At 52.3% G+C, this 11,071-nt stretch overlaps 1 long non-coding RNA gene across 1 annotated transcript in view; it reads right to left on the bottom strand.

Moving 5' to 3' along the window:
• Positions 1-3,540, bottom strand: part of LOC112953095 — a 4,664-nt gene extending 1,124 nt beyond the window's left edge. The window contains exons 1-2 of the long non-coding RNA XR_003250520.1: positions 3,232-3,540; positions 1,244-1,300 (exon numbers count right to left, since the gene is read on the bottom strand). This is a non-coding gene — a long non-coding RNA (uncharacterized LOC112953095). The remainder of the gene's footprint in view (positions 1-1,243; positions 1,301-3,231) is intronic.
• Between the last annotated feature and the right edge of the window lie 7,531 nt (positions 3,541-11,071).

The following is an 11,071-nucleotide window of genomic DNA, read 5'->3' as shown; positions in this document are numbered from 1 at the left end:
ACAGAGATTTTTTTTTTTTTTTTTTTTTTTTTAAGGTGGGGGTCCGTGTTTGCACGGGGGAGGGCAGGAATGTCTTTTCTTTGCCCCAAAGGGCTTTCTTTAGTGCCTCCGGCGCCGCAGGGGGCCTCGGTCAATAACATTCCTGGGCGGCCCCGCGCGGAAGGAGCGCGGCTCAATGAAATTCCTCGCGCCTCGCCCCGYGAGCGGCCCCAGCACAAAAGTCCGGGTCCGAGGCGGAACAAAAGGATGGGGAAGAAAGTGCAGGTCGCCATGGCAACGCTGCCCGGGCCGGCTGTTTTTATATCAGCAAGGGGCCGGGGTTTGCTGCCCGAGTTGCAGGAATCCGAGGCGATTTATTTCTGTCGCGAGACGGCAGAAATTTCTGTCCCACCTTGCCGGGGCAGGTGGGGACCCGCTGCAGCATCCCCAAGGGATGCGGGAGCCACCAGGGTGGCATTCCCAGAGGGACCTGTCACCTCCCTGCACGGCCACTGGGTTCTGCCCTCTCCACTGGTGACGCTGGACCCGCCACCCTCTTCTCCTTGCGGCCAACAGGCTGGAAAAGCCTCCCGTTTTGGTGGCTTGAGATAAAGGATTTCATGGTTTAATTAGGATTGGGTTTGTTTAATTCTCCTGCAGGTTGATGAGCCCAGTTCTAGCTATCCAGGGAGCACCTCAGTGGCTTCTGCCAGGCACGGAGGGTCTGAGATACCATGGCTGGTATCTCAGACCGGACACCGGAGRGGTGCCCAAGGGCCAGTAAAACAGGGAGCACCAGCTGCCTATCAGTGACACACATCCCAGTCCCTGATCCTTAGCTAGGGGCTCAAGGGGGTCTCAGAGGGTGTATCCCACACATTGAAGGGACAGAGCTCAGGCTGAAGAGCTCCAGACCTACCTGGATTGATGTTTGCAGGGGCATCTGCCAGGTACTAGGGCTGGGGACATAAGAAGTGACATACAAGGGACTCAGATGCAGTAAAGACAGCATGGCCCATCAAGCTGAGACACCTTGCAAAGCATGGAATTACAAAGAGAAAAACACTGGGCAGTCAGTCTAGTGGGCAGCAAAGCTGTGCTTGATACAGCCCAGGGGCTATTTAGCACCACAGCCTGGGGATGACAGCCGTGCTGCCTGTACGGGACAGGCAAAGGATGGAGAAAGAGCACAAAAACCRAACGGGGTAGCTACACAAGAGAAGAATTTTTCACCAAATTGAAGCCAGGGTGAACAGGTACTTACAGAGTCCAAGCAGAGTCATGCGTCAAGCTGCAGGTTGGGGAACGGGGTTGTTAGAACCTGTCGTGGAAGGAAAAAAAACAATAAAACACATTAAAGACAGTCTATGTGACATCCTTTATCTTTTTGTAGCAGGGGATTTACAGATGGTTAATAGCATGCAAAGCTTTAGAAGAAATCTTGTGGAAAAAAGGGGTTAAACAGGTAGAAGAAAGCCAGCTAAACTAGAGAGCCATGTCCAAAGCACAAGCTGCTCTTCTCAAACACATTCTTTTATCTAGACAAATTTCTAGATGAATTCAGTAAGCTGCATTCTAGGGAACAGCAAGGGAATTTATTAAAATGAAGATGAGGGGATTAGTGGAAAACATAGAAAATGGGTGCAAAGATGCCTCTGGAAGGAGCCGGCTGGAGCTGACAACTACCATTTCCCTGGAATCAGTGTTGGGATGGATCTTGTTTATTCTCTTCATAAATTATGTTGTCATAAGACGTGCAAGCGCTCAGATTGAGCGACTTGGTGACGCAGAAGAGGGAGGCGACGGGAATGCAGAGGAGAAAGGGACATCAAACAGAAGGCAGCCGATGACCTTGGGCGCGCAGAGGTAGCAATGAGCTGAAATTCAATAGCACTCAATGCAAGACTAATCACAAGGGTTTCTGCAACAAACAGGAAGCCCATCAATTGGATATGACTGAGCAGGAGGTGAGCTTGGAGGTATTAGTTGATTCCAGGATKATTAGAAGCCAATGAGCACAAAAAAAAAATAAGTTGCACAATAAAAAAAAGCAGCAAGTGAGGCCTTAGTGCCCTGGGGCACTTCCAATTGAGGCAGAAAAATCCTTAATGGCCGTGTACAAAGGACTGCCAAGCCCTCCTCTGCAACAGGGTGCACAGCCCTGGTCAGAAAGGGTGAGTTTATACTAGAAGCAATGCAGAAAAAAAAAATCTCCCAGGATGATCAAGAGAAGGGAGATCCTGTTTCAGGAGCAGCCTAGCAAAACAAAGGCTGAAAGGAGACACCTTCTCTCCYCGGCTCATCGGGGAGGTGGCCAGAACATGCTGCAGGAGGACAGGCTAAAGTAACAGGTGATGTTGGCACGGGAAGATGAGACAGGAGCGGAGCAGAAAAATCTCAGGTAGTAATTAGAAGGCAGCTGCTGATCAAGGAGGCCAAGGGGCTCAGGAATTGCTCCACTTGAACRCAGAGGAGGTAAAGAGCTAATGGAGAGTTAGGAAGGACCTTAYGTGCTGCAGCTGCCTGGAGCACCTCAAAAAGGGTCCCAGTGGCCCCAGAGACCCTGTTCKACATCTCTGGCCCATAAGGAGGGCACCTGGGTGCCCATCTCCCTCACCAAGGGGCTGCTTCTGCAGAGCCCCTGCTTGCGCCCAGCTCCTTCCCCCTCTCCCTGCCCTGTCTGCAAACCCATCCTCGCTTCAACTCCAAAGGGGCAGAAAGAAAAGGAAAGCAGGGAGGCTGGTCCTTTGTACGGCAAAGCAGCTTAGGGGCCTCGCTGGGATTCGGGTCGTGCTCAGTGAAGGGAAGGAGCTGCAGAAAGGGAGAGGGCGGGCGCTGCTCTCGGCCACGGCCGGGCAATTCAGGCCCGCCTTGGGTCCGCTCCTCCAACTCTTTTCTGTGTTTTTCCCCCCCTGCCACCTTCCCCGGCTTGACACCCCAGATCAGCATGAATTTCATGAATTAAACCCGCTGGAGGAATTGAAATGTGCYGCCCCCCTCCCCGCGTCGGCCGCCGAATCAGGAAAGCGTTTGCCCAAACAAAAGCCAAATCCCCCTCCTAGGGGCAAGGAGGAAAAGGCTTCGCTGCAGTGGTCTCTAGGCCGCTGACAAAAGGCTCCCTGGACTATAGACAAGAAGGTTAATGCTGCCTTGGATTAGAGGAACAGCTGTGGACTGAAGGGATCAGCTGCCACCTGTGTAATGAAAGCTCCACGGCCCCGTCCCGGGAGGCTGCCAGGCGCTTTGTGTTACCTGCCCCTACGAGCTCCGTGGCTGCCCCACGTCCAAAGAGGAGCCAATGTTCGTCTGGATCCTCCTGCTGTCCTCAGGTCGCGGASCTGGCACCCACCAACTCCTCCCTTAGGGCACAGTTCCCTTCCTCCTCTGCCACGGAACCGCTGGGTGAGGTTCAGTCCCAAGAGCTGCACCTGAAGGCCACGTTCCTTTGAGCTCTGGAAGGTCACAGCTGGGCTGTCTTCACAGGGCACACCTGAAATCTCTTCTCTTCAGGCCTCCCGAGCTCAGGATTTGTTGTCCGGGCAAGAGGCTCAGTGCAGACCTACCCCTGTCAGGAGAGTCGCAACGCAAAAATCACTAATAGTTTTCTAACATCCAGCTATTGCTTCATTAAAAAAGCTCATTAGGGGAGTAATAACACTATCTCCCTAGCAGGGACCAAGTAATGTTCAGTAAATACAGCCCGAGGGCTTCATGCAAGGAACAATAAGGTGGTAACAAAACACTGCAGAGCTTTCTGGTACCTGCATCGTGTCTGTCCTTTCATGGGATGAACCAGGACCTTCTAGAAAACAGCTTGGTTGGGCAGTCAATATTAAAACCCACACAGCTAAAAAAATATAAAGTTATTCTGTATAAACACATATAGAAAAAAAAATATATATGTGTATACTTACTCTGTATAAACACCTGARCAGAGGGTGTAGAGAAAGCAGAGCCAGACGATCGCCAGTGACAGGACAAGGGGCAACAGACACAAACCAAATTACAAGAAACTCTTGTTTAAAGAAAAAAAGCAACAATTTTCTACTATAAGGGAGCTTGAACACTGCAACAGATTGCCCAAGAAGTCATGAAGTCATCCAGTCTTGTAGATTATTCGGAGCCCAATCAAGTCCTGAGCAATCTGTCCTAACTGACCCAGCTTGGAGAAGACTGGGACTCAAGGAACACCAGAGAGCCCATCCAACCTCCAGTGTTTTGTAATTTTAATGTATTTTATTCCATAGTTTTGGAGTGGTTGTAGAAGGTGATAAATAGTTAGGTTTTCCCCCCATCACAGATTTAAGAAGTCAGCCGAAGGTAGATGCCCTGCAGAGAAAAGTCAGCTCAAGTTCAGCAAAGTCGCAAGCAACTGGAGAACAAACCTTATAATGCAGAACGTTGAGCAGCCCTAACAGGTACTTCTGACCCACTGCAAGTGAAGTCTTTTTCCTGTTTTGTCATCTGCAAACTGTAAGGCTCTTAAATGTTTGGAGATACTATCTGCTATATCAACAGAAACACAAGTTTTGACAGGAGACGTGAAGCAACCGGTTTTTCGATCCCGTTTCAAAATATATTAATTGAGAAGCGAGATGAATATCAGGACAGAGCAAAGGTTCACCCTGCTTTCACCAGCGGCCAAGCAGGGATGTCGTGTGATCCCGTCCCCAGCTTTGCCAGGCYGGAGCTCAGGACACCAGGTTTGCCAAGGGAAGGGATCTTCCACATCAACCAGCACCGAGCCCGAGATCCCTTGGGAGATGAGGGCCAGGAGACTTGCTGCTATCCACAGCATATTAAGAGCCTCTTCTTCCCCCTCCTTCTTCCACAGGGTCAAGAGGAAAGGACAGTGGTAGCAACAGGGCCTGGACAGTGGCATTTTCCGAGCACTAATAGTGAGACATCATCAGTTTCCAGAGCAACAGACTTCAGACGTGGCTTTCCAAGAGCCCCTTGCACTAGGGTCCATCACCCTGGCTTCTTCCCAAGATAACGGACCCTTCTCCCTTGCTCTTTGCGAGCATTACACTTTCATCTGAACCTCACAGGCTCCACTGGCAGGGTTTTTAAAGCACCCCTTTGCTTTGACTTTGAGATCCTCACAGCTCTTTTAGAAGGTATCAGCCAACACAGGCGCTGAAGGAGGCCACGGAGGGCTGCAGATAGGCAGAGGCTGCAACACACAGCATGGACAACAGGGATTGAAGGACTGGGCACAAGGAGGTGCTAAAACCAGGGGTACCTCAGAGCTGGCTCTGGGACACCCACATAAGAATAAAGCTTTCGTAGTGGTCTTAGGGTAAAAGTGAACAAAGCTGGGTAATTTCAGCGGGAATGGGAGGCAAGATTACAAGRCTGCATTGGAGAGGTGGTCCACAACATTCCTTTAATACTAAAGGACACCAGAACCATAAGTTTGCTTCTGTTARCCTTAAAGACTAAGTGTTTCTAGAGCCAGAACGATGGGCATCTTTCCCCTAACCCCTATGTATTTGCCTTTCAAATRTGAGGTTTCAAAAAAGAAGGAAAGAAAATAGATCTTGGGGAACAGTCAAGCTGCTCCACAAGGCAATGGAAACCAGGAGCCAAAAGCCCAGCACATGCAGAGCCCTCCCCAGGTGGGAAGCAGCTCCACAACACCAGGCAGAGCCAGTTTGTGGCCCACAAACRGTCCCAGAGAGAATGAAGAGGTAAAACAGCTCCAGGGCTGGTCCAAAGAGTCCCAACAGAGCAAGATCAGAAAAGGCACAAACAGGACTGGAAACAAGCTACAAACTTAGGACCAACAAGACYATCCAGAAGACTACCTACCTTCAGGACAGGTCCAAGATCCACCCAGAAGACAGAGGCAGGCTGGAGAGAGGACACCTAAAACAGAGCTTAAATGGAGCTCATGCAGCTGTGGGTGGAGAGCCCAGGTGAGGGCTATTAAGGCCTATTAGGGCACTTAGGGCCCTGACCACAGCAGCAATAGTAGAAATGCCTCAAACATCTACAAAATGCAAGGGGGTAGATCCAAGCCTTGTGAGACTGGGACAGCTGAGAACCAAAGGAAGGAGAATCCAGTGGGTGCAGCCAGATGGTCAACAGGGATCCCAGAGTCTTGGTGCAGGCTCAGGGATGTATCCAATGGTTTTGTCATCTCTCCCCCACCTCTCACCACAGGGTGATTCCAATGTCTTCCAGCATAAACCCAGCTTCAGTCTGCCCTGTTTTATCTCAAATCACAGCAYGCATTTGCCATGGCTCTACCACTGCTCACCGAGAAGGAGAATTTCTCCTGAACTTCCTTCTTTTCCCATTTTGCTGCTTTCTTCTCTCCTGCTCCCCCTTACAAGCAGACACAGGAGCTCCTGCTTGGCAGGCTCGCTGCAGAACATCTCATACGTCTGGATGGGGAGCAGAGGGCTGCTTAATGCTGACTGCTGTACCGTGCAGGATATAGCCCAGCAATTGTCCCGGGGAACCAAACATCCCTGCCTGTCTGGGCWGGAGCCTGGGCAAGGACTTTGCACCGCTTGGATTGGGAATATTCTCCAAATGCACTGGAGTGTTTGCTACTAAAATGGGGAGAGGGCAGCTGGTGGGAAGATGGGGGTTAAAAGGAGATCTGGGGGGRAAAGGTTATAGCACTTATAGCTCTTGCTGAGAGCAGGGCCATCGTGTAGGACATACCGTGAGTCCCGCTGCCCAGCCTGGAGTGTCCCCACTCACCTCTGGAAACATTGCATGCCAAGGAGAGAGGCAATCACGGAGAGAAGCCTCTATTGAAAATATAATTAGATGCTGAAGGTGGATATGGATGTTTGAGATACGGAATCATCTGGGGACAAAGCTCCGTCGCTAAGCCTGGTGCTTTTGTTCTGCCCGGGACGGAGTCGGGGCTGGAATCCTGCAGCTGGGGGCAAATGAAGGATTTCCTACCTTTGTTCAGTGCAAACACAGGGGCTACTTTGCTGGGCTTCAGATCTGCCTTTTGCTGCATCCCGCTGCTAGACGTGACCAGGCTGCTCCCACTGCCCTCAGAGACGTCGTATTCCTTGGCTTTGCGCAGGAAGCGTTAAAAAAGAAGGGATTGAACTGGTCCCAAAGGATGGCTCTCCCATGGGCTGGTGGCATTACCCCCAAAATGAGACCTTGTGCCCTGACACCAACTCAGAGGCCAACACGTGGGCCTGGGTACCAGACACTGCCCTTTGCACAGGCTCGAGCAGAGGCTGCTCTGGTCTCACACCTGATCTCTGGTCTCCATTGCTACTAGAACCACTCTGCTTTGAGGACTGGGGTCAGTGCCTGGTGCAAGATCCCCTTTAGCTTCATCACCTTAGCCCTGCCTGCTCCTCAGCCTCCTTGGAGAGGCTAAAAACCACGGCATCTCACAGCCCGGACGGGCGTGCAGGGCTGGACACAGCCACTCGTGCACTAAGAGCACAGGCTCTCATTTGGGCGAGGAAGAGATTGCAGGATCAGGCTCCGGGGACCCGCAGGAGGTGCTAATACCAAATTACTGCATGTCATTGTCAGGCTGTGCCTGGAGAGATCTGTGGCTCCAACACGCGGGCTTGGAGTGGGTCCCAGCTACAGCCTCCAGGCTGCCAAGCTCTGCAGCCAGGAATGCTTAGCTCTCACCTGGAATATGCTGTATATTTAGAAACTCTTGTGGGTTTTTTTTTTCACAGTTTTTAATTACATTCAGCTTTTCTGCTCTTCCTCCCGGTGGTCGGGCGCATGGGTTTTTAAAAAGATGCCACCCAGCAGCATGTGGGCCCGGTGGCTGCCTGCGAGCCGGGTCCCATCTGGCTGTAATTACCAGCTTCGCATCAGCAGAAGAGCGTAATATTTAAACACAAATGTTTGGTGTTTGCACAGCAAACCTCGGGATGGAAAGCTCTTGATAAGCAGCGTGCAGCCGCGGGGCTGGGCACGCTGCAGACGAGCACTGAGGGTGCTGGAGGATGCAGGATGGAGGTATCAAAGCTGCAGAGACAAGGACCAGGAGCYGGTCCGGGAACCCTGGAGGCCTTTTTGGGCAGAGCTCCACAGGGTGCTGAGATCCTCACTTCTTGTTCTGGAGCTGAGGCATGAGGGGATGCAGGCTAARTGCCAGACCCTGCCTGGGTGTCGTGCAGAATTAGGTGGGCTCATTGGATGGGTGCAAACCTCCTGTGGAACTTGTCCTAGGGCACATCCCGCTGCAGATACAGCTGAGCTCCCCCTCTAGCCCTTCTCTTGCTCATGCAGGGAAGATACRGATTTCCAGATGGAAATGCCCTGTCATGTGCAGGTAGAGTTGGGGCTCTGAAGGTTCTTGGGAAACCGTCTGAGGAAGAGGAACCCAAGGACTCCACTCATCCTCAGGAGAGCTCCCTGGGAGGACCAAGCTGGTGACTGTCACCTCCCTGTCCTGGAGCTACCAGCGCAGTGCCACCTCCTCCAGGACAAGCAGCATCTTCCCTCACCTTCCTGGCGTGGAACAACAAGGCATGCAACGGGAGGGCTTTCATTCCTGGTGCCATCGTGTGGCTGGCGCCTGTCTCTCTAGGAGCTCACCTCAACCTCAACCTGTCGCGACAGCTTTTATATCAGCACGTAGAGCTTTTATATCAGCTTTTATACGTCTAGGGCAGATGTAGGATAACAAAGGTCCCCTCGCTGTTGCTGGGGGTGCAGGGCCTCTTTTCTGCAGCTTCTGCTCCCAAGTTGAGCCAGCCGTCCTGCCGTCACCGCCTCCGAGAAGCATCGCTCATCTCGGCGAACTTTAAAGCCACATCCTGACAAACCCAAATAAATCAATCAATAAATAAATCGTCCGTCTCGTCTACTGGATCCCGCAGTTTATTTCCTCRGCGCTGATGAAAAATAGTTGGATGCTCTCTAGCTTCATGAGACTAATTATGACAAACGGCCCCATCGCTGTTAATATCCGGCCATTAATTCCCAGATGGAGCTGCGGAAAATGTCAGGGATGGAAATGTCAGCTCTCTAAGAGGACCTGGCAGGTATTGAAGCAGGGACTAGAGCATCAGCAGAGAAGGGAGCGGGGCGAGAGCCAGGAATTAGCAGTGATGAAATACACTGGAACCCGTAACTTCTCTGACTTGGTTGCCTCGTTTCTCCCAATTTCAGGTTTCTCAAGCAGTGACGGCTGAAATTTCTCCCAATTTCAGGTTTCTCAGCCATCACCCAGGCAGGGCTCTTCTCCTCCAGGCTGCTCTGCAGGATGGACACACCATCATCTCCCTCACAAACACAAGCCTGACAAGCTGGTTGCAACAAAAAGACGAAGCTTATGCTCAGCTGCCACGTTCTCCTCCGARTTTCACATTCATATTCATACCCATATTGTTACAATAACCACAAATGCATTAAAAAACAGAAAAAAAACCACTTGTTTTATGCTTTCCCCAATAGTTTTTTTTTTTATTTTTTTGCATGTTTAAAAGAACAGAAAGATTCACTGCTAAGTGAGATGATACTTGGAGACTAGATGAGCCAGCCAGACAAACGATACGAGCGCCCAGGTATTGGCAGCACCGCGTTACTGATGGTAGGAAGTCAAGCAGGCACCAAGCGCAATAAATCAGCCGAGGAAGGAGTGTCAGGAAGCTACGTTTTGAAACCACACTAAATCCCCAAATGTTGGGTTGTCAGTGTGTGCAGTGACGCCACGGTGACACACGACGTGCCTGAGTCCCAGTCGCTGAGGATATTTGCCTTCTTCTAAGGCCTGGTGCAAAAAAAAATAACCTATTTTGCTGCTCTCTGCAGCCYGTCAGCTCGAGCTTTGCTCTGTACAGCTTCTAAAAAGGTGTTGTTCTCRTGAGTACCTATTCCAGCTTTTGGCATATGCTTTCAAATGGGATAAACGTGAACTGGCTGGGGATTCCTTGATGAAATGCCAGCTGGTTCCAAGGCGGCTTTTTGCAGGAATATGTTAGTTCGAGCAACGCTGTTTGTGAGCAAAGGATGACTTTATGCTCAAAAACCAATGTTCTGGMCACGTATGTGCTAAAGGGAGATATAAGATCGAGCCCAAAGGCCTGTTCCAGCTCAGTTTAGAAGCAGGGCTGCCCATGGGGTGCCCTGACCACAGTCCTACCACAGGGAGCCAACACGTCTGTGTCTCTCATGAAAAGCCTGATGTTCCTCCTGAAGCTTCAGGAGAAATTTCCAACCCTTCTAAAAATGTACACATTCCCCTAAAAATGTACAAACGTTTTGGAGGCTTGAGGCGTGTGCATGTGAAGCTGAGATTTCTGCGGGGCACCAACAAACCCGGCCAGTTGGGCCGCATCCTGCCCACTATGGAGTGGCCTCCGAATGCACCAGGGTACCTGGGGTGCCCTGTGTCCAGGCCCATGCTCCCGAGAGCCCGTGGCTAAGGATACGGCTCCATCCCGATGCTTTCTCCCGGGAAGATGGCCAGGATTATCTTTGCTGTGGGCTGTGGCATTTCCAGACATGTCCCCAAAAACGACCTGTGGGTGCCACATGTCAGGCTGGGGCCCGTTTATCCAGCTGGGGGAATTTAAAGGCTTAAGCCCAGGGCATTTGGGCTGCAAGATCAGGAAGATCCATAGATCCATAGATCCATCCATCCCCCCATCGCCCCATGGTTTTGGCCCCGCGCGCTCTAACCGGGCCGGGCGAGACCAAGCGCCCCGCGCGGGGGTGTCCGGGCGAGGAACCCCGCGCCGGCAGCGGGGGCGGCGGCTGAGCAGCCGCCCGCACCCCCCCTCCTCCGCCGCGACATGGTGTCGCCCGCCTCTTTCCCTAGCAACGGGCGGGCGTCGAGCGGCGGACGCGGCCGGTGCGTTGGGGCCGGGCCGGGTAACGGCGGGACCGGGGCCGGGGTCGGTACCGGTAACGGGACCGGGGCCGGGGCCGGTACCGGGGCCGCCGCGCCTGCGCACTGCCCCGCCTGCCCGGGCCCCTCTGTGGCAGCCGGCCCGCAGGGAGCGACCGGGCACGTTACATAGGTGCTGACCTAGGGGAGCTCCCTATGGAACCCCCCTCATCCCTAGGGAAGCTCCCTATGGAACCTCACTGCATCCCTAGGGAAGGTCCCTGTGGAACCCCCCTCATCCCT

The sequence above is a fragment of the Nothoprocta perdicaria genome, unplaced genomic scaffold (genome assembly GCF_003342845.1).
Source record: "Nothoprocta perdicaria isolate Ctin4 unplaced genomic scaffold, notPer1 scaffold_42, whole genome shotgun sequence".
Lineage (NCBI taxonomy): Eukaryota > Metazoa > Chordata > Aves > Tinamiformes > Tinamidae > Nothoprocta > Nothoprocta perdicaria.
This window is presented reverse-complemented; position numbering and strand designations above follow the sequence as displayed.